The 24101-nt window shown below is 45.6% G+C and overlaps 1 pseudogene; it reads left to right on the top strand.

Annotated features, from left to right (window-relative positions):
• Nucleotides 1-4141: 4141 nt before the first annotated feature.
• Nucleotides 4142-23396, top strand: LOC119251295 (class I histocompatibility antigen, Gogo-OKO alpha chain-like; annotated as a pseudogene).
• Nucleotides 23397-24101: the final 705 nt, after the last annotated feature.

Below are 24101 nucleotides of genomic sequence, written 5' to 3'. Positions count from 1 at the left end.
CTGCAGAGGCTGGGGGCAGCTTCGCAGCCCAGTGCTCAACCGCTGCACCACCGGGGAGGTCCTTATAATTTTTTTTTAAAGATAGCAAATGGCACATTTTTATGTTGGGGACACTGGCTTCCTCCTTGAATATTATTTCTCCTTCTGATTGTCATCCTATTTTTATGAGGGGTTCAAAATTTGCTGGAGATGGCTGAGGAGGGCGAGGTGCAGGTGGAGGACGCGTTGGGGCAGAAAGCCCTGGGCCATGTGGATGTAAAATCTTTTATCCCCTTGAATGGGTCTTGGTGCTAACCGGCAGAGATTCCACACGGGAAGGGGAGACACTGTCCCAGGTCCCGCTGATTGCCTCAGCCACTGCCCTGCCTTCTTCCAGGCTTCCAGGTTTAACTCACTCCTTTTGGGTACTGAGGAGAGTGTTGTCTAATGATTAGAAGTAATTTATGGAGCTGGTGCTTGGTTACTTTGCATTCTTCCACTTTTAAAAGACTCTAACTATAATTTATGCTGTTTCTCTTCACATGTCAGTGCATTCCCCATAGTTAGGAGCAAAAGCAAAACTTAATTAAACAAGCAGAGAAAAGAAAAATAACTAAATTTATCTGTGAAATACCTAACTTGGCCTCCCCACAGGCTGGCAAGACTAGCCCTTTGCCGCCTATGTTCCTTACCGGAATAAAGTCAGATGTCCTTGCCTTGTGACAGGCTTCCCTTTTGTCAGGGTCGAGCTTGGAGAGGTCCCAGTTACCACACAGGGTTCCTCACATGGGGCACCAATTGTCTCGTTATTACGTGGGGCAGTGGGATGCAAAAGGATTACTCAGAGTCCATGTCCAGAACAATGAGAAGCCTAAAGGGACCACACCAAGAAAATGCAGCCTAGCTTCAAGGACAGTCTCGTTTTTATTTAGAATCAGAAAATAAAAAGATCAAAGAAGCAGCAGGCACACGGGGAATGCACAAGTGTGAGGGGGACACGTCACCAGCTGGCCCAGCCAAGGCTGGGAAATAGGGAGAGAGTCATGGAAAGTCTCAGTGTTTATGCTGCTCTCACCATCACATCTGTTGCTGTTTCTGCACACGCTGTTTCTAGCACATATAGATGCTCACACCAGGACTTCTGCCCTGAGAGGTTCCTTATCTCAGACTTTCCCTGTTTCTGCACAATGAGAGGCACAGAATAGTCAAAATAAAGAATAATCAAGGCAAAGACAGAATAGTTGAGGCACATGATAATATAAGCTCCCATAGGAAGTTGGGGTGTTGGCATTTTTAAAAAATGACAAATTTCAGTTTGCTCAGCTGTATTTCCACATTACAATGGGTCAGTGACATTGTGGCTCCATTTCTCCTTTTTAGATGTGTCTGCAAGTTGCCCTGCGCCCATGTCATTGTTTCCCACATCAAGGGCTTGTGGGGCAGGAAACTTTCTTCACATCACAGCCCTCAGCCCACGAGGAGCTGAGCACAGAGGGTTTCATTCACGCATATTCTTTAGGGACCTTCTCTGCACTGATTTGGTTGATGAGATGCTGGACCGCACACTGATTCTGTGATGGAGAGAGATGTTTCTGGGCCTTGAATGAGAGGGAGTTTATTTCTATGTGTGAGAAATGCAAATAGTGTCCAGAAGGTGGCCTGTGGTGGTTTTCAGTTGTCTACAAATTCTTCCATACTTAAGAGGTAAAGACAACTCCCCTCCCACAAGTGTGGGTAGACTTACTCCTCATGGAAAGAATAAGCAGAAGCTTATTCTTTGAACATGCAGCTTCAATGAACAAGGCCAAAACCACATTGGGGTTTCCTGCCTGGGCTCTCTGTTCACCCTGGGGAATTCATCTGCCACACTGTGTGGACACTCAGCCAAGGGGACACCCACATGACAAAGCACCGAGGCTTTTCCCAGCAGCCATGTGCATGAGCTTTGATGTATTGATCTTTGCCTGTCACTCAAGAATTTACCCTGGCTGACATCTCAATAACTGGCTCCCTCATCTCCCCTACCTGGCTTGATTCTCCAAATCACTCTTTCTTCTTTGACCCTGATCGTTAACTGAGCTGTTTTGTTGTTTGTGGTTGATATTCAGCGAGCATGTGTGCTCCACAAGGAGAGGGATTTTTGCCTGAGTTAGTTTGAAAATCCTGAATTGCCACTTGTCCAACCACTATGGAGAGCTGTGTGGCGATTTCTGGACCTACTAAACATAGAGCTTCCATATGATCCAGCAATTCCACTCCTAGGTATTTACCCAAAGGACACAGAAACATCAATTCCAAAGATCACCTGCACCCCTATGTTTATAGCAGCACTATTTACAATAGCTAAGCTATGGAAGCAACCCAAATACCCAAAAATAGGTGACTGGATCAAGAAGATGTGGTACATATACACCATGGAATATTACTCAGCATTCAAAAATGATAAACATGCAATTTGCGGCAACATGGATGGCGCTGGAAAAGATCATGCTCAGCGAAATAAGCCAGAAAGAAAAAGAAAAAGAACGGATGGTCTCACTCATAGCAGGAATCTAGAAAACTTAAATAAGGGACCAGGAAAATGAATAACTATAAGAAAGAAAATATCAAAATCAATAAACAACTATGAATCAGAGACACTCTATGGGGACTGGGGGTGGGGAAGTAGGGATTGGGTTCAAAATAAGGGGGTTGCAACTGTACGGGGAATATAAAAATAAAATTAAAAAATTAATTTTAATAATTTAATGGGCATGGAACAATAAAAAAAATCCTGAATTGCCTAAAATACTGCCTGGCACACAGTAGGTACTGAATAAAAATGTGAATGAATGAATAAATGTAGGGACCAGAATTCTTTAAAGCTGAGACTGATTGGGACAGGAAGTAGGCAGCCCCCTGGTATATGATGGGGATCAGGGGTGTCTTTGTGTTCACAGGAAGAGGAGACTCACTAGCTCATTCAGAAGCTCCAGACCCTCAGCACTGGACATGCAGCCAAAAGCCAAAAGCAGGAGGAGCCCTAGTCAGGCTGCAGGGCTGTTAGGCACTGAAGTCCTGCTGGCCAGACCCAGGTCCACTGTCCACTGATTCTGACCAGCAGGAAAGCAGGACTCGTCTATAGCCTATGTAGCCCAAGGAATCCTCCCATGACCCTTGACCCCTAGGTCATTATGCAGGGCCAAAAGGTGGATTAGTGTTCAGAACCACAGGGCCTTCAATTTTGGGCTCAGAAGATGCTAGGAAATGAGGCCCAAGAGATTCAACCAGCAGGTGCCTGTCTTTTTGATCTAGGTGGGGGAAGAAGAGACAGGACACCAGGTCTGGGCTGTCAGGTCTAGAGAGAGGGGAAGGGCCTGTCTTCCAACCTCCATAGGGTGGGTGTCTGACCCTCGGCAGGAGGGTCCACTCTGGGTATCTTGGTGTGGTGTGTGGACACCTGGCCCTGGAGGCTGGGGAGGGGGAACACATTCTGTTCTGGGGAGACATTAGCCAGCAGCTGAGGCCCCAACTCCTGGCTGATCTTGTGGCCACCTGAGACCCCAGGATCCTCCCACCCCTGCCTTCTGTGCTCCAGAATATGGAGTCCAAGGCCTGGGCCACTCCTCCTGGTGCAGGGGCTCCTGGTGCCTGAGACGGTGTCAGGGCCTGAGGGATGTGAACTGAGATGAACTCAGATGGGGCTGTGAGGTCCCAGCACAGGGAAGGCTCTGGAATCCGGTGTCAGGGCCCAGGGCTGCTCCCAGCAGGCAACACAGGCCTTGTGCGCCCCCTCTCTGGGCTTCTTGATTCTCCCTGTCACCCCAGCATAAGAGGGGCTTGCTCTGGAAGAGGGGAATCCCTTAATAACACACCCCCCTTTCCCTTTCTTCCCTGTGTTTGAGTCATATTAAACAGGGTTATATGGGGCGATAGCTGCAAAGGACAGCGCCCAATAGAGGACAGGTCACTGTCTGAGGGTCTTCACCCTTGTGCAAAATCGAAGGTTACTCAGGCTCAGGGACCAACAACTGGGGACATGTATTTAACAAATGGGGCAATCAATCAGTTCTTAAGTCCTTGAGTGGCTGGCTATGTCAACCCAGTGTCCACAGTGTCCAAAAGTCTTATTCAAATGGCTGCTCATCCAAGATGGTGTCCTGTCAATGAGGGTCTGGAGCTCATGGCAGCCAGCAAATTGTGGGCCAGGATCCCACAGCTGCAGCTGGAGGTGCTCATAGGTGGGGGCCGTTGAGATGACAGTACAGCAGCCCGCAGCCACATTCTCAAGGTCGGGATGGTCAGCACTAGAGACAGAAGCACCAGGAGGTGATGTCAGAAAATTAACAGCTCTCCGAGGTGATCCCGATACAGAGTGCCCGCCACCTGCCAACAGTGTTGGGCAGCACAGGCCAGTAGTGCTGGTCACTAATGTTACAGCTCTTTGTGAGTTGTTGGCCCACACCAACCACAGACAGCTCTTTGAGACACCAGGCCCGGAGCCTGTGGTGCTCCCCTCAGGCAGTGTCAGAGGCAGGCCAGAGGCAGGTGTGGCCAGCCTGGCCTCTGCAAAGCTTTTTGGCTTCTGTTCTTCCTTCAGAGGTTGGCTGCCGGATGCTTCTTTTTCCTTCGGAAGTCAGGAATCGAGTCAGGAGAGTCTGAGTCTCTCTTTCAAGTCCAGGAACTGAGAGTCAGTGTCCACCAGAGTATGCCCAGAGAGTCTGAGTGTCCGTTCTGAGCCAGTCCCAAGCTGGCTCCTGCCCTGCCTTATGTCCTCTCCCAGAGTCCCCCACCTACAAGTCTGATTGGACCTCTTTCAATCCTATGGCTGTTGGACCATTTGCTGATCAGCTCATAGGTCATACCTGATGGGTCGATTCCATGATCCAAGCACCAAATCCATGGGTCACTCTATGCCTGCAGCTGGAGGGAGACACGGCCCTGGAGCTGGCCCAGTGGGGCCCCCACACTCCTCCCTGCAGCCCTAAACCAGGGCCTATGGGGCCAGCTATTGCCTCCTATGCTGGTACAGGCACCTGGGTCCCTGCAGCCCGAGTGGGGCTGCACACCCTGGGGCGGCTTGGTAGAGGACAGCAGCCACCCGCTGTCACTGCTGGCCTCTGCCTGCAGCCTGAGTCCCAGTGGCGCCACAGTGGCTGGGAGTAAAATGCCCACCACCCGCTGCTCTTGCTCTGCCCACAGCAGTGCTGTGTGGCCAAGCGCCAGAGCCTCAAGGTGGGGTTGGGTTCTCTGGTTTCAATACCCCGCCTGTAGGATGGAGAATGTTTTAAACTTACTATAGTTTTCCAGCCAACTATAAGGCTGGTCTTGGGTAGTTATCGCCAGGTGAAACAGATTCCACCAGCTTTTATTTTGCTTTTTTATTGAGGTACCATTAGTTTACAACGCCCCAGTAACTCACGCTTTTTTTTTCCCTCCTGCCGCCCGCCTCTGCAGCCACAGTCTACAACTTTGTTTTCCTCCCAGGTTTCATTACCCACACGTGATATATCTATGATGTTAAAAAAAAACCCACACAAAACACATAGGAGCATGTGCACCTATAATAGGGGCACCCAGGCTGACAGGTGGGAGATGGGGGGATGTGGGGGTGGGATGGGAGGGGTTTGGTTGCTGTGTGCCTGCCTCCTCACCTGCTGGTCTGCCTGTGTATCTGGTCCCAGGCTTCAGCAAATCAGATCTACCTAAGGCTCCAAGATGCTTTTTCCATATGCCGGAATCAACCATGCACCTGCTCAGTCTGGGAGTTCTAGGATTAGAGGTTTAGGCTCACACGGCTTCAGATGTATGTCACCACACCAGCCACCACCGAAGCACCCGTAGTCCTTCACCATGGTCCCTTGGCCCCCCTCTATGTTTCCCACTCCTTTCCTCCCCCTCTAGTAGCCTCAGTCTGCAGTCATTTTTCTAGGGTTTGTTTTGGTTTGATTTTATCTGAACCTTTGTTTTCTTCGTATTCCACCTGTGAGTGAAATAATTCATAATCTGTCTTTTTCCTGATTTGTTAACTCAGTATCCTCCTCCCCAGTTCCTTTAATGTTGTCACACATGGAAAGACCCTATTTTCATGTATAGTAATAGCCCATCGTGTGTATCATGCACATCTTCTATATCTGTTTGTTTGCTGTTGGGCACTTAGCTTGCTACCATAATGTGCTACTGTAAAGAGTGCTGCCATTAACAAAGGCATGCACATATCCCTTCAAATAAGTGCTTTGCTTTTTTGGGGGGGAGATAAAAATTAAAGGGTGGAATTGCAGGACTATATGCTGTATCATTTTTTATAATTTGAGAAAACTTAACATTTTTTTTCCCACAGGAACTGGACCAGTCTACATTCCTGAGGGCTATTTTTTAAATAAACACTATTATTTCAAATAGTTTGTAATTAATGGAAAAGTTGAAAAAATCATTACAGGGTTCCTGTAACTCCCACACTCATGTTCCTCACTATTAACATAGCACTACTTTATTTCTGCACCAAATGAAGCAATATTGATGTGTTATTACTAAACTCCATGCTTTATTTGGATGTTATCGTTTTTTTCTTTTTTTGATCCCAGGATCCCATCCTGATACTGTAACAGGGCAGTCCCCAGGAAAGAGGAGGTTCCAGGTTCCCTGCCCCACCCAAGGGAGGGTGGAGCTGAGCAGGAAGAGAAGAAGCTGCAGAGGAGACTGAGGAAGGAAGGAAGCAGGATGGAGCCAGAAGGAGACCTGGACGAGGCACATGGAGCAGAGAGACGCGTGAAGAAACAGCGTTTGCCTTTTGGTCGTGGACTGGGTGACACAGATGTGGGTGAGACCCGTGGGGAGGTGACAATGGCGGTTTTTGTCTTAATTTTGATTTTGCTCTTTTCCCTCCAGACTTGTCTGGTTATTTCTGACCCTTTTCTGTGGGTCCCCACTGGAAGATGCTTTAGACTTGTGGCAGGCTTTGGGGCCTTGCTCTGGGCCAATCTCATTTGGGTGGACTTTTACCCACGAGGGGATGGGTAACTTTGGGTGCTTGATTTAGAAACTATATTCCTTGCCTTTCCTGTATTGTTTCCTAATTGTATTAAAGTTCCTTCCCATTAAAGTCTCATATGTTTTGTGTTGATGCGGTGGATGGCAGAACCTATTGAGAGCAGGCAGGTTTGCCGGGTCTGGGATGCCCCTCTCCCTGCCCTGTGACAATACCACATTAATTCCCTTTTTTCCTAAGTCTCCTCTGGCAAAGTCAGTTTCTCAGACTCTCCTTGGTCAGTGTGTGTTAAGAAACTGTTCTTTTCCTTTTGTGAAAAGAAAGTTGTAGGGGCAGGAAGGGACACAGAGCAGGTTCTCTATGATCCGGCAGACGGGTAAAGAAGGGTCTTGGAGCCCTTGGTGGCTTTCTCAGGCTTTTATTGAGCTTTACATGCATTGTGGCACACAGGTACACAGCAGGCAGGGATACCAGGAGGCCACCTCCCCACGGGTACCAGGGGGCCAAGGGGCCAGCAGGCCTCCAAGCCCCCCACAAGTCTTCACTCTGGGCTTCTCTGGCTTCTTTCACCCCTTCTCTCTCCTGCTGCTTCTCTTGCTTCTGCTCTTGCTTCTGCTTCTCTTGGTGACTATCTCTCAATATTCCTCCCATGGACCATAGAAGTAAATAGTCAGTTGGCAACAATGTAACAACTGCAGGTGCCCCATCAGGCAGGGCAATCCCAATGGTGGGAGGGCAGAAAAGCCTGAAAACCATTTACCCTACAAAAGTTTTCAAATGAATTGGGTGAATACCCAGAAGAGTGATCTGCAGGTTTTAGGGGAAGTGTGTGTTTCACTTTATAGGAAACTGCTGAATGTCTTCCACAGTAACTGTGTTATTTTGTATTCCTGCCAGCACTGAATGGGGGTCCCGGTTCCTCACCATCCCAGTCAGTACTTGGTACACTCTCCCTCCTATCTGAAGTTTCACTTTCCAAGGTTTCAGTTTGCCACAATCAACTGGGGTCCAACGTTTGGTAAGGTATTCAGAGAGAGATCATGTTTAGTCTGCCTCATTTATAAATCAAGCTTTATCATAAGTGAGGAAAAGTCAGTATGTACAGGTTTTGATGCTTTTGGTGGCTCAGGCATCCACTGAGGTTCTTGGATTATATTTCATGTGGATAAAGGGGGACTGAAGTGCAAGTTTTGGGATTTAGATCACCTAACAGGTAATAGTATCTCCTTGTTTTCGCTGCCATTTCCCTAAAGACATGATGCTGACTAACTTTGCATATATTTGCCACCACTAGAGCTGCTTTGGTGTCTGTTGAGAGTTTTGTTCATTTTTAAAGTTACTTGTTTTCTTATTAGTTGAATTTTAAGGTTTCTTCCATGCATACTCTAAAACATGTCTTTTATCACTTACATAAATTTCAAGTATTTTCTCTCAGTCTGTTACCTGAGCTCTTTTATAGACCTAACATTAACATCAATGCATAAACTGTAATGGTTTCAGAGTAGACAGGTCTTGGTTGACTGAGGGACGATATAACATGTTTATTTTTGCATATTCTTGAATATCTTTTGAATTCTCTTGTCTGTGCATGATTATTGATATTAATTTCACTTGCAATATATTTTTTACACCTTGTAGATATCATTGATAATTGTGGTAGGGACCTATTAGGGCTTCTGCTTATCTGATTTCATAAGATACAAATTACTTCCTCCCAGCAGTTGGCTCAGTTAGGAATTACAAGTGTCTTTGTCATCTTTACTAAGTGTCCACATCTCATGACAGTGCAAGCTCCACATCTTCGGGGTCCTTTCTCTGCTATTCAGGATCTAGCTGATCTCCTGATTCACTGGAGGCACCAAAATAAAAGCTGGATGATGAACATTTTGTGATTTGGGACGTTTTATCCTACTACCCCTTGATTTCCTTCTCAACTCTCAGCCCAGTAGCCTACTGTCATAGAACATTCTGGACATTGAAGCAATTCACTTGCAGCGGGTGCAGAGAAATACCAGGTACTGATGGACAGGGAACCAATGGGAAATGAGGCAAGGCTCAGAGTGAGAGCCCCCTGGGTATACACCCAGCTCCACAACCTGCTGCACTTCTCTTGAGTCTCCTTCCCCTGCTTATGCACAGGGACCACATGCTGGGTGCCTCAAGGCTTTACCCTGAGGGTTAAATCTGACCCTGTGTGTGCAAAACATATTATTGCCTTTAACACACCACATTTCCCATATACTCATTACCACAGTTGATTGATGAGGGCATTAGGTAAGCTCCATTGTTCTGCTTTATTAGCTGTGATTCAAGAAACATCCTTGAACACATTTTTTTTCTTTTTCTTCTCAAATTTTTATTTTTTGAATCATGTTTGTTCCTATATAACTTGGGAGTGCTTTTCACACTCCATATATATACACACTTGTAGGGTAAATGATTTTTCAGGCTTTTCTGCCCTCAGGCCATTAGGATTGCCCTGCCTGATGGTGGCACCTGCATTTTGTTACACTGTTATGCTTAGTTGTATTGTTTACTTCTGTGGGCCATGGCTGCATTATTGATATATTCCCAAGAGAAGCAGAGGTAGGAGAGAGCCCAGTAAAGAATGATGGTTCTCCAGGAGCTGGGAGGCCTACAGGACTCCTGACCCCCACCCCACATCCCGGCCTGCTGTGTACTTGTTGCTGCACTACATGTAAAAGCTCAATAAAATCCTGAGACAGCCACCCAGGGCTCCAGGACTCCTTTACTTGGTCTGCTTGAATCATAGAGATCATGCACTGTGCCATCTTGGCACTACAACGCTACACTCACCCTCCACCAAAACATCTGTGCCAATGTTCTGGCCCCTTCCTTCCCCTTGAACACCTATTCTTGTGTTTGTGTGATTATCCCTTAGATAACTTCCTAAAAGAGATATGTATGTCTTTGTCAAGATGTAAGCACATTTAAATTGTTGAGACATTTTGCGAAAGTTCCTTTTAGAATTTTGATTGGTTTTCCATCCCATCAATTTTTGTGACAGTATATTTTCCCTTCAGTTGATACTCTCATGATTTACTTTATCTTTGCCCAGCTGATAGACCTTCATTTTTATCCCTTTTTTATTCCACATTTAAATTTCTGGTTACAGTTATTTATTGGTGATACATATTTTTTGACATTTTCATTGATTTCCCCCAAATAGTTTTAAACATTCTTTAATTATTTTTTGATTGGGATGAATTTTTTTTAAATGTTGAATTTCAGGAAAAAGGAAAAGCAGCCCCCAAATAGGAAACTGGTCTGACACTAGAGCTGGGCCTCAGTGCTGTCAGGAGCTGGCCTGACCTCAAGGCCCTGCCTTGTCACTCTCCTGTGGGACAGGAACACCAACATCAGATGAGGACACTCTGAGACCATGGAAAAGTGACAGGGAAAAGACCAGCACATCATTTTGTCTAAGCACGGGAAACACAAGGTCCTGTGCAACTCACGAAACCCAAATAGTCCTGTGATGACAAATATAATCACTGATTTTTTTTTTTAACCAAATAGTGCTTTATCCTGTCTCTAGTCATCCCTGCTTGTGATAAGATTTGTTGAGTTGCCAAATCATGGAATTTTGGGCACTTCCTGAAATGTATGGAGAACCCCAATGTATGGAGAACCCTCAATGTATGGAGAACCCCAATTCCATATACCTTATAGGGCCTAGGGAAGGGGAGAATCAGGTAAGTCACCATGCACGGTAGAGTAGGAAACCTGTACACACATATACTTTATGGCCTGGGTGCTCTGAGTTAATCTTCACCCTAAGGACATGTCTGCAGGCTGCGGGGAGCCAGTGCTATCTGAAGACCAGCCCCAGAACACAGGGATGCACCTGAGACCAGGTGTCCCAGAGGGTGATAAGGAGCCCCCAGGCTGGGCATCACGGGCTCCTAGCAGCTGCTCACTGCTGAACTGTCTTTGTTCAACACTATAAAAAGGCAGCTGGAAATGAAATGTGAAGGTGGTTTCTTAGAGTGCTAATCCAGATTGTCTTCCAGATTGCCACTGTCTAATTAAAGTGCAACTTAAGGATTCAATTCCTGTGTCTACTTTATTGGCACTTGGTAGTGACAGGTGGCCTGAACCCTGGTCTTCTGGTACTCGCCCTTCCCCAAATCACATTCAAACCCAAAACCTAGCTGTTATTTCTTCACCTTTATGCTAATACTCTCTCTCCCCATGATACCTGATGGTGTGTGTTCTCCCTCCTTCAACCAGGAAGAAGCCCAACTTGTTTGCTGACAGGAGCTCCTGCTGGTCTTTTGCTGAAGCACATTGACTCATGTTCTCCCTTTGTCTCCAACATGTCTGTGTCTAATTTGATCATCTGTGTCATTAGTTTTTATCTCTGTGAGTTGGTGATTACCATAGAGAGGTTCTATAATTTTCTTTATGATTTTTATCTTATGGTCTTGCTTAGAGATCTCTTCATTCCAGTACTGTAAAAATGTCATGTGCATTTTTATCACAATAGAGAGGGTGAGAGAGAGGTCTGAGAGTGAAGGGAAACAGAGACTTTCAATTTTGGAATAAAACATGGAAAGGAGCAGTAGGAAAAGGAGCAGTATGGTGGTAGAATTCTTAAGGTTTATATCTTCTGCTTAATAATTTTACAAGTATGTCTACACAGCAGACAAGATTTTGATATATGTTGTATCAAAAAATTCTTTTCTTGGGCTGAGTGAAGACTCATGAACCTGTTTCTATTTACAAGTTTAGTGAAAATGACACCAAGGGTCCTGATGTAACAGAGACAAGGATCATCTCCATAAAGGGCGTTTTTGAACAGCTATGACTTTGGTGTAATAAATTATATTTTGTTTAATGTCTCTACTCCCTAGCTGTTAAAATACACATTAATTAAACTTCCCTGGGCCTGCTGTATTTTAAGGATTATCTAAGACCCACATAGAGAAATCCATAGCTTCCACATGAAGATAATTTCAGTACACATCAACCTATGAATGACACAGTATTTGGGGGCACTGAGCAGACACTAAAAAGTAAGAACAGAAAACAAAAAAACAAAAAACAAGAACAAACTAGAGATTAAGTGGGATAGTGAGTAGAAAGGAACTACAGCAGGCACTACACCCCGCTACAGGAAACTGTGGAGAACTGCAATGGAATTGCCACTGAGGTGAGCAAATGGCTCTGGGCACCATTAGAGGAGGATAAGGACTCCACGGAGAGACCTGGTAATAGCCAAAGGTCAGCCAGTGAGCTTGTGTGGAAAAGCGCATGCACTGGAAAAGCTTATGCAGATCAGGGCTGCCCAGGTCCCCATGCCCACAACCTAGGATTGAGGGGAGATGCACAGGAGCCATCACTGAGGTGAATGACGCCCACTAGGTAATCAAAAACCAGGCACCTGGGCATGAGAGCAGGGTGCAAAAGGTGCCATTTCTGCAGACACTGAACTGGGCTACCGCCCACGTCCCAGATCTGAGGGCTTCAGAACTGAGAACCAGAGCACGAAATTCAGGGCATGGGAGCCCCACAACAGCAGGGCACAGGGCAGACACAGCACCCCCACACTGTTGAGGCACTTCATGCCACCCCTTCTCTGTTCCCTGGAGACCCATGGAGGGGAGAAAATACAGTTCTGGAAGGATACTAGGAAAGATCACTGGGGCCACCCAGTGATCAGAACAAAATCACCAACTTCCTGATAGTTGGAAGTCAGGGATTCCAAAACCACCCTTAGGCTCTGAGTGGGGTGGGCCATGCAAATGGGGGTGAGACGGGAAACGAGGCATGGAGCGAGACCCTATTCTGGAACTGAGAGCCAAACACGGATTCCAGGGTGTGGGACACGCCATATCAGTGGACACTGCACAGGGTGACAGATAGCATTTTGGATCTGATAGCCCTGGAATCAAGAACTGGAGTGCAGAATTCAGGGCATGGGATCCATACACCTGCGGGCACAGCACCAGGTGAACATGGGGTAGACATAGCACCCAGCATAAGTAACAGCACCTGTGTTGAGGTTGCCCCCACTCTGTTTCTCAGAGAACCACTGGGAAAAAGCACAGGTCAGCAAGTACAGGTGCCACTTAGTGAACAGAGCAAAATCACCAGCTAGCTGATTCCCTGCTGGAACTGAGTAAATATGGAGGGAGGGAACTGTAAGGGACAATGCCCAGCAACACAGCCACAGCATCAACACCCTGGTGGAATTTTGGCCTAACAGTGCTGGTCTCGGTCTGGTAAACAGTTTCCAACACCTCTGAAGGAGCACTCCAAAAAGATGCCCTCCAGGGATAAGGAAAAATATAAACAACCAAGCAAGCCCAAAGGAGAAGGACACACCACAAAAAGAAAATCAGTCACCAGAGCTTAACAACAATGACATGGAAGAACTTCTCTGCCTGTTAGATAAAGAATTTAGAATCATCATGATTAACAAGTATAAAGAAAACAATAAGAAAAAAATGATATGAGACAATCAATGAACTGAAGAATGAAAATGAGACCTTAAGAAAGGAAATAACAGAAACACAGGAGACTAAAAGATTACTGGAGGAGACAAAGAGCTCTTGGAAAAGCATTGAAAACAGATTCAATAAAATGGAAGAATGGATCAGTACTCTAAAAGATACAGAAATAAAAAGAACAAAAAGAGAAGAGGAGAGAGAAGTACAAAGGAAAAAGCATGAGGACACTCTTCGACAATTATCAGACTCCATGAAGAGAGGTAATATAAGAGTTACAGGCATTCCAGAATGTGAGACGAGAGATAAAGGATCTGAGAAATTATTCAAGGAGATATTTGAAGAAAGCTTCCCAAACATGAAAAAGGAGATGAATATAGACATACAAGAAGCAAGAAGAACACCAAATTACCACAATGAAAAGAAAACTACAGCAAGACACAGAATAGTAATGCTTGCAGAGTCCAAGACAAGGAAAAAATAATGAAACTGGCAAGGGGGAAGAAACAGAACTTATAAGGGAAAACCGATCAAGTTAACTTCAGAATTCTCCAAAGAAACCTTACAGGAAAGAAGAGAATGAAGTAACATATTCAGCAAACTTCAGCACAGCAAATGCCAACCAATAATACTTTACCCTGCAAAGCTCTCCTCCCTCTATGAAGAAAAAATAAGGACCTTCTCAGATAAACAGAAACTCCAGAAATTCATTAAAATGAAACCCCCACTCCAAAAAATTCTACAAGAAGTCCTAAAGCCAACACCAACAGAGGAATGAATAAGAAGAACAGAATAAAGCAAGGAATAAAATCAGAAAAGGACAAACAAAATGGCAAATACAGATGCCAACATATCAATATTAACTATAAATGTAAATGGACTAAACTCATCAATAAAAAGACACAGAGTAGCAGACTATATTAGAAAACAAAATCCAACCATTTGCTGTCTCCAAGAAACACATATAACTACAAAAGATAAACATAGACTGAAAGTAAAAGGTTGGAAAACAATCCTACAAGCAAATGGACCAAAAAAAAGACAGAAACAGCTATACTTATATCAGATGAAATAAACTTCAATCGACTTCAAAAGGTAAAAGGAGACATAGACAGACACTACATTATGAGCTAGGGGACAATACATCAGGAAGATAAAACACTCTCATTAGCATATATTCACCAAATGAAGGCACACCAAAATATATTAGACAATCATTATCAGCTCTGAAAACAGACATTAAAGAAAATACATATATAGTGGGAGACTTCAACACCCCACTCTCACCAATGGACAGATCGATGAGACAAAAAATAAACAAAGACACTAGAGCCCTAAGTAAAGACATAGAACTCATGGGCTTAGCAGACATCTATAGGACACTGCACACCCAAAAATCTGAGTACACGTTTTTCTCAAGCAAGCATGGATCATTCTCCAGAATCAATCACATACTGGGCCACAAGACAAACATCAAGAGATACATGAAGATCAAAATCATTCCAACTATCTTCTCTGATCATAAAGGCATCAAGCTAGTAGTAAATCATGAAGAGAAAACAAGGACCTCTCCTACTTCTTGGAAATTTAAATCCACATGACTGGAGGACCATTGGATGAATGAGGAGATCAAAAAGAAATTAAAAGTTACTTTGAGTTGCACCACAAGGAGGACACCAATTTCCAGAATGTATGGAATGCAGCAAAAGCAGTAATAATAGGAAAATATATAGCAATACAAGCTCACATCAAGAAACAAGAAAGAAACTCAAAGAAACAACCTAATCTCACATCTAAAAGAACCAGAAAAAGAACCACAAAAAACCCCGCAAAACCAGTAGAAGAAAGGAAATAATAAAAACCAAAGCAGAATAAATGAAATAGAAATTTTAAAAAAATCCAAATCAATGAAACCAAAAGTTGGTTTTTTGAAAAAATAAACAAAATAGATAAACCTCTATCCAGGCTCACAAAGAAAAAAGTGGGAGAAAACACATATAACTAGGATTATAAATGAAAGAGGAGAAATCACTCAGACTCAATAGAAATCAAAAGAACAATCAGAGATTACTATGAACACTTATATGCAAACAAATACAACAATCTGGAAGAGATGGACAAATTCCTAGAATGATATAATCATCCAAAGCTAGATGAAGAAGAAATAGAATACCTTAATAGACAATTTACAAGCAGTGAAACTGAAGCAGTAATCAAAACACTCCCCAAAACAAAAGACCAGGACCAGACAGCTTCACAAATGAATTTTACCAAATGTTCAGCAATGAATTAGTACCTATCCTACACAAACTCTTTCAAAAAATTGAAAAAGAATAAATACTACTTATTTGTTCTACAACGCCACCATTACACTAATACCAAAACCAAACAAAAACAACACAAAGAAAGAAAATTATAGACCAATCTCCCTAATGAACACTGATGCAAAAATCCTCAACAAAACCCTTGCCAACAGAATCCAACAATGCATCAAAAGGATAATACATCACAGTCAAGTGGAATTTATCCCAGGGGCACAAGGATGGTTCAACTTATGAAAATCAATCAGTGGAATCCAACACATTAACAGAAAGAAAAATAAAAACCATATGATCGTATCAATAGATGCTGAGAAACATTTGACAAAACTCAAAATCCATTTATAATAAAGGTCCTTAAAATTCTTGGGATAGAAGGAACATACCTTAACATGATAAAAGCCATATACGACAAACCCACAGCCAATATTATTCTCAATGGCAAAAAGCTGAAGGCCTTTCCTTTAAGATCAGGAACAAGACAGGGATGTCCTCTCTCACCACTGCTCTTCAATATAATACTGGAGGTCCTAGCCAGAACAATAAGACAAGAGAAAGACATAAAAGGAATCCAAATAGGGAAAGAAGAAATAAAACTATTGCTATTTGCAGAAAATATGATAATATACAAAAAGAACCCAAAAAACTCCACAGAAAAACTACTCAAAATAATCAACCAGTTTAGTAAAGTAGCAGGATACAAAATCAACACACAAAATTCAGTAGCCTTTCTAAACACAATCAACATGAAGAAGAAGAAACCAAAAAACCCATCCCTTCAATAATTGAAACAAACAAACAAAAAATACTTGGTAATAAACTAACACAAGAGATGACCTATACAAAGAAATTTATAAAACACTGTTAAAATGATTAGAAGAAGACATGAAGAAATGAAAAGATATCCCCTGCTCATGTATTGGAAGAATTAACATTATTAAAATGGCAATCCTACCAAAAGCAATTTACAGATTCAACGCTATTCCAATAAAAATCTCAATGAAATTCTTCAAAGAAATAGAAGAAATACTAATGAAATTCATATGGAACAACAAAAAACCACAAATAGCCAACACCCTACTGATGAAAACAAAGGGGAATGGAGGTATCACACTTCCAAACATCAAACTATACTACAAAGCCATAATAGTTTAAGCAGATGGTATTAAAAGAAAAACAGACATACAGACAAATGGAACTGAAAAGAAAGCTCAGAAATAAAGCCACACCTATATGGACAACTCATCTTTGACAAAGGAGCAAAGAATATGCATTGGATTACGGAAGTTTGCTCAATAAATGGTGCTGAGAAAACTGGACCACCATATGCAAAAGAATGAAACTAGACAACTACCTCTCACCATACAAAAAAATCAACTCAAAATGTATAAAAGATCTAGACATCAGACCTGAAACCATAAAATACATAGAAGAAAATATAGGCAGAACACTACAAGACATACATCTCAATAACATCGTAAAGGTTCATTGCCCAAAGCAAAGAAAGTCAAGGAAATGATAAACACCTGGGATGACATCAAACTGAAAAGCTCTGTACAACAAAAGAGACATTAACCAAAACAAAGAGACACCCCACTGATTGGGAAAAAAAATCTTTGCACTCCATACAACTGATCACAAAAGTAAACAATCCAATCAAGAAATGGGCAGAAGAACTTAAAAGACAATTCTCCAAAGAGGAAATGCAACTGGCCAACAGGCCTATCAAAAAACATTCCATATCCCTGTAATCAGGGAAATTCGAATAAAAACCACAATGAGACACCACTTTACACCAGTAAGAATGGCACATATCAAAAACACTAGCAACAAGAAATGTTGGCAAGGATGTGGTGAAAAAGGAACTCTCCTACATTGCTGATGGGTGTGCAAACTGGTCCACCACTATGGGAAGCTGTCTGGAGATTCCTCAGTCTACTGAAAATGGAGTTACCATATAACCCAACAATTCCACTCCTAGGGATCTACCAAGAAACACAAAAAAACTTTTTTGAAAAAATATCTGTACCCCTATGTTTGTTGCAGCACTATTTATAAAAGCAAAAACCTGGAAACCCTCCAAATGCCCAAAAATAGATGACTGGATCAAGAAGTGTTCATATACATAATGGAATATTATTCAGCAATCAAAAACCATAAACTCATGCCATTTGCAACAATGTGGATGGAGCTAGAAGGAATTATGTTCAGTGAAATAAGTTGCTGCAGGAGGCCTTGATGCCCCAGCCAGATAAGACATTGGCAAGCAGGGAAGCTCAAAGGGCCTCACACCGTGGGGCCAAAGCGAAAGGGCCTCACACTGTGAGGCTGAGGATCTAACATTCCTTCACTTTTTGTTCTTGGTCATAAAAAGAGAAAAATTTCCCAAAAAGTACTTTAGACACTACATTATATGCATCAGTATACTGCAAATAAAATTTAAAAAAACACAATACAATAGGGCCTCCCCGGTGGCACAGCGGTTGAGCGCTGGGTTGCGAAGCTGCCAGCAGCCTCTGCAGCGCCGGTTCGATCCCCGGCTGCTCCCCAGCCACCGGAGGAGGGTCCCACATGGCGCGCAGACCTCTCCTGCCGCCCGCTGCTCCCCTCAGCAGTGTACTTCGGTCCTTCTGCCTGCTCTGCTCCCCGCTCTGGCTCTGGTGAATTCTCTCACCCTCCCGCGCTTCTGACTGTACCCAGTGCATGTATAAACAAAAACAAACAAATGAATAAATAAATAAATAAAACATGCCTCTATTTAAAAAAAAAAAATAGTTTTAAAAAACACAATACAATAGGTAATTAACCTAAATGAAATAATAGCATTTTTTAAAATTAATTTTATTTTTATATTCCCCATACAATTGCAATCCCCTTATTTTGACCCCAATCCCTCCCCTCCCTGCCCCCCACCCCCATAGAGTGTCTCTCTTGTTCATAGTCGTTTGTTGATTTTGTTATTTTCTTTCTTACAGTTATTCATTTTCCTGGTCCCTTATTTAAGTTTTCTAGATTCCTGCTATGAGTGAGACCATCCAGTATTTTTCTTTTTCTTTCTGGCTTATTTCGCTGAGCATGATCCCTTCCAGCGCCATCCATGTTGCTGCAAATTGCATGTGTTTATCTTTTTTGAATGCTGAGTAATATTCCATGGTGTATATGTACCACATCTTCTTGATCCAGTCATCTATTTTTGGGCATTTGGGCTGTTTCCAAAGCTTAGCTATTGTAAACAGTGCTGCTATAAACATAGGGGTGCAGGTGCTCTTTGGAATTGATGTTTCTGTGTCCTTTGGGTAAATACCTAGGAGTGGAATTGCTGGATCATATGGAAGCTCTATGTTTAGTAGTTCAAGAAATCTCCACACAGCTCTCCATAGTGGTTGGACCAGTTTGCACTCCCACCAGCAGTGCAGGAGAGTTCCTTTTTCTCCACGCCCTCGCCAACATTTGTTGTTGCTAGTTTTTTTAATATGTGCCATTCTCACTGGTGTAAGATGGTATCTCATGGTAGTTTTGATTTGCATTTCCCTGATGATAAGTGATGTTGAACATTTTGAAATAATAGCATTTTTAAAACAGTTTCATTCCTAGTGTAGAAAGTATTACTAGCTACAACCCACATAACAATTATACTTGGGGTCCTCACTATTGCTGAGACTACAGAGAATCTGAAACCGTCTCTGGGAACTCAGGGGGACAGTGTGACCAGGTCTCCGTGCAGGATAGGAGGAGGCAAGGCAAAGACCCAAGTTCCAGGATTTGGTTCTGGGGCTTCAGCCCCTAAGGCAGTGTCAGGGGGATGATCTGCCTCCCAGCAGTTTAATTTCCTCTTCTCACCTCTGTGGCAGCCTCCTGCCCCTGCCCCTGTGACTCCTCCTCATTCTCACTTCCCACTGCCTGGAGGTTTTGTGGATGAGCAGAGCAGCATCACCAGCGCCCCAGTTATAAAGTCTGCACCGACCTCAGATGCTCCCCTGACCCCTAAGACTGGGGGGGGGGGGGAGGTGATGAAGCCCCTGCCCCTCCTGCTGCCGCTCTTGGCGATCCTGGGCGGGTGACAGAGACCTGGGCAGGTGAGTGTGGGGTTGGGAGGGAAACAGTTGCTGCTGGAGGGAGGATCAAGAGGACCCCCAAGCAGGCAGGGGCCCAAGACCCCAGGAAGGCAGCCTCCGCTGCCAACCCTTGTCGCCCCTGGGCCCCACTGTGTCCAGATCCGTTTCTGTCCCTCCCAACCTCCCGCCTTCTTCTTGGTACCTGAGGTCTGGTCCCGCCGCCCCTTATAAATCTTATGAGCCCCTCGCCCCTCATCTGCTCCAGCCCTATCTCCCTGGGACCCCGAACCTGCACAGGGAGGAGGGTCAGCCCGGGTCTCCCCTCCCGCCCCCAGGCTCCCACTCCCTGAGGTATCTCTACACCGCGATGTCCCGGCCCGGCCCCGGGGAGCCCCGGTACGTGGAGGTGGGCTACGTAGACGACACGCAGTTCGCGCGGTTAGACGGCAGCTCCCCGGGTCGGAGGAAGGAGCCGCGGGCGCTCTGGGCGGGGCGGGAGGGGCCGGAGCACTGGGCGCAGGAGACGCAGAACTTGAAGACCGCCTCTCAGACGTTCCAAGGGAACCTGCGCGCCCTGCGCGGCTGCTACAACCAGAGCGCGGCGGGTGAGCGGGGCGGGCCCGGGGCGCTCACGACCCCCACCCTTACGTGCCGGGTACCCCTCACCTTCCGAATCTGAGCTGCATACACCCCGAGGCTATAGGATCCCCTCGGACCCTCGACCCAGGGAAGAACCCGCAGGACTTTCATTTTCAGTTTAAGTTTATTCCGGGGTGGGGGGGCAGGCGCGGGCGGGGTGACCGGGGGGTGACGCGGGCGGGGACAGGTTCTCACACCCTCCAGCAGATGTACGGCTGTGAGCTGGGGCTCAACGGACGCCTCCTCCGCGGGCATGACCAATCCGCCTATGATGGCGCGGATTACATCGCCCTGAACGAGGACCTGCGCTCCTGGACCGCTATGGACACTGCCCCTCAGATGACCAGGCGCTAGTGGGAGGCGGCCAGATACGCAGAGCATCTGAGGAGCTACCTGGAGGGCAGGTGCATGGAGTCACTGCACAGGTACCTGGAGCTCGGGAAGGAGACGCTGCAGTGCGTAGGTAAGAGGGGCCACGAGGCCTCCAAGCCTCCAGACCTCTCCCTGCAAGAGGAAAATGGAGCAACAGTCGCACCATGACACCAGCTTTCTGGTGGGGGAGAGGAGGGAGTCTGCCCCGTTCATATTCTGTACCTGAGAGATACGAGCCCGGAGGGCCCCACTTTGTCTGGACAGTTAAGGGGTCCAGTTTCTCCAAATGTGAAGAGACCCTTGTGAGGTTTTGGTGTTTGTGGATCTGGGGGTTCCTTGGTCCTTGACTATGGTGTGAGAAGAATTCACAGCCACCTCTTTAGCGGAAGAATAGCAAAGTCTTTCTAGAGACAAGTAAAAGATTCTCAGGGAAAGGCACCTGGGTGGGTAGAGACCTTTGGAAAAACAACTGCCAGGGAATTGTGGGGAGCTTTTGTCATAATGTGGTACAATAACTGCTCACTCCATCCCTTCCTGGGGTGCACTGCACAGGTGCTCTTGGGATGTTGGTTTATGGCCCAGGAGCAGGCTGGGGCAGGTTGGGCATGAGTTGCCTGGGTGTCAGCCAGCACCCCCTGCCCTCCCCTTGGGGGTAGGAGAGCATTTGGGTTTTTTCCAGATATTGCTTTTCCACAAGAGGGGAAATGTCTTATTATCCAGAAACTATCCAATCTCGAGAAATTCCCCTCTCTGGGTGCTTCTTGCTTTCCTTGTGCTTTGTAGGTTGGGGAGTGAAGGGCGAGAACTACTTTTCCCCCCACTGGGCATGTCTTGGATGTCCATGGGATTGTTCAGCTCTGGCAAGAGTCTTCTGGGGTCCTGGGTATAGTTGGGTGTTTAATTTTCTTTAGTCATTATCCTCACTGCCCTAAATATCTAACAAGACCATCCCTGAAATCACTCTTCACCTGGCCCTTTTGACCTGGCAGCCATCTCGGGAACCATGAGTTTCTCTCTCAAGGTCTTGTTTTTGGTCTGAGGTCGTTTTTGGATGTAACTCCTGATTTTCTGTGTCATTCACCCTCCACCCAGGTCAGGAGCAAAAGTCTGTGTTCTCCTTAGAGACCTGCGTCCTCCTACCCTGGGCTCTCACCTGATTACCCCAGAGTCCCCAGACCAGGCTGGTTTCTGGGTTTTGTGCTTCCTCCCTCCAAACCAGTGTCGTATCCATTCTGAGGATGGTCACATGAGGCTGCTTTTGTGTCCATGATGGAAACACAAAGTGTTAATTTTTTGATGGTTCGCCCTCAGATCCCCCAAAGATACACATGACCCACCACCCTATCTCTGACCATGGGGTCACCCTGAGGTGCTGGGCCCTGGGCTTCTACCCTGCGGACATCACCCTGACCTGGCAGCGAGATGGGGAAGACCTGACCCAGGACACGGATCTGGTGGAGACCAGGCCTGGGGGGAAATGGAACCTTCCAAAAGTGGGCGGCTGTGGTGGTGCCTTCTGGAGAGGACTAGAGATACATGTGCCATGTGCAGCATGAGGGGGTCCTGACTTGGGGTAAGGGGGGAATGTGAGCACAGAGCTTCTCCGGGGTGTCGGGAGCCCTTCTGGAGACCTTCAGAGCATCAGATGGAGTCCTGGGGCTCAGGGTCTCCCCTTCCCTTCCCTTCCAGTACCGCCTCCTCAGTCCACTTCCCTCACCATGGTCATCATTGCTGGCCTGGTTCTTCTTGGAGCTACACTCACTGGAGTTACGGTGGCTGTGGTTGTGATGTGGAGGAAGAAACATTCAGGTAGGGAAGGGAGTGGGGTGTTTTTCCACTATTGTTTTAAAGTTCCAGGTACAAATTGCTCTCCTGGTTAGTGAGAAGTAACATCCACATACTGTGATGCCCAGTCTAGAGTTGATTGTTAAACGTCTTTTGTAAAGCACTTGTGGAAATGAATTACAAATCTTTCTTGATATTTCTGGTGACAGGGACATGACTCCCAGTAAATATCCCTGCTAAGGACAGACTCTATCCAGGAGGAGGTTGGCCCAGTCCCCTCTCAATTCCTTTGCTCATATTTTCTGCTCCTGCCCTGAGTGTTCGGTCATAGTTCTAGAAACTTCCCTGTGGTCCAGACTTGGGCATTTCTTTAGGACTTCATGGGCTGACTCCTCCCTGGTTTCACATGATGTTTCTTCCCACAGGTGGACAAGGAGGAAGCTACACTCAGGCTCCAAGTAAGTGTGGATCGGGGTTTGGTCCCTGAGCTCCTGGGGACAGTGTAGATGGAGCTCTTGGGGGAGTCACCCCCTCATTTCCTCCTGTGGTCTCATCTCTCATGGCTCTAATCAGGTTCTGTTTTGATCTCCCCCAGGAAGTGCTAATGCCCAGGGCTCCTAAAGATGAGACCCTGGAGGCCTGCGGTGGGAGGAGCTGGGGCAGATAGGATGAAATCAGGTTATGGGGAAGCTGTGAGGGGGACATTCTGAGGACGCAGTGGACTACTGAGAATGTCCACACTTACATGATTCCCTGAATTTGTTCATGGTTATTTTCTTTCATAGGGTGAGACAGCTGCCTTGTGGAGACTGAGTGATGCAGGATTTCTTCTCTTCTCCACTTTGTGAATTCAATATCCCCTTGTTTTCACTGCTGAAATGGCATCTGAATTTTCTGTTTTTACTAGCATAGTGTGAGGAGATGGGGAGACTGGCCCAGCCCTGCCCACCAGGACTCTCCCCACACTGACCTGTGACCTTCCTGCTCCAGCAGAGGCAGGGCTGACTTCATCTCTGCCTGTACTTCGTGTTTTTCTGAGAACTAATATTACTTTCCTACTGAAAATAATAATAATCCAGATATGAAACTTTTTTTCTTGACTTGTCATGTGGGGGTGATGGGTTAATTAGAAAGATTCCTAAAAATCGAGAATAAAGAGGAGTCCTGAGTAACAGCCAGAACTGCAGGTTTGTGGTGCTGAGTCTGTGCAGGTGGGGACGGGAGAGGCTGTGAGTTGCCAAGGGGGATGGAGCCTGTGTCCAGTCGGGGCTCGGTGCGTCCTGGGCTTTGACGTGGTCACTCCTCAGGGGTCATCTCTCTGTTCCTTTGTCCTTGTCCCTTAGTAGCACCTGTCCCAGCAGCGCCTGTGATTACAGGGACTCAGACCCCATCTGGGCCTGTCCTGTCTCTGAGACTATGGGAAGTGAGGACTTCATGTGGCCGGGTCAGCTAGATTTAGGTTAGATTCCGCCCTTCTTTGGGGTATTTGTGATTTTTTTCTTAGAATCCACAG

This window comes from Talpa occidentalis, unplaced genomic scaffold (assembly GCF_014898055.3).
Source record: "Talpa occidentalis isolate TD23 unplaced genomic scaffold, MPIMG_talOcc4v2.1 talOcc4.2, whole genome shotgun sequence".
In the NCBI taxonomy this organism is placed as follows: domain Eukaryota; kingdom Metazoa; phylum Chordata; class Mammalia; order Eulipotyphla; family Talpidae; genus Talpa; species Talpa occidentalis.
This window is presented reverse-complemented; position numbering and strand designations above follow the sequence as displayed.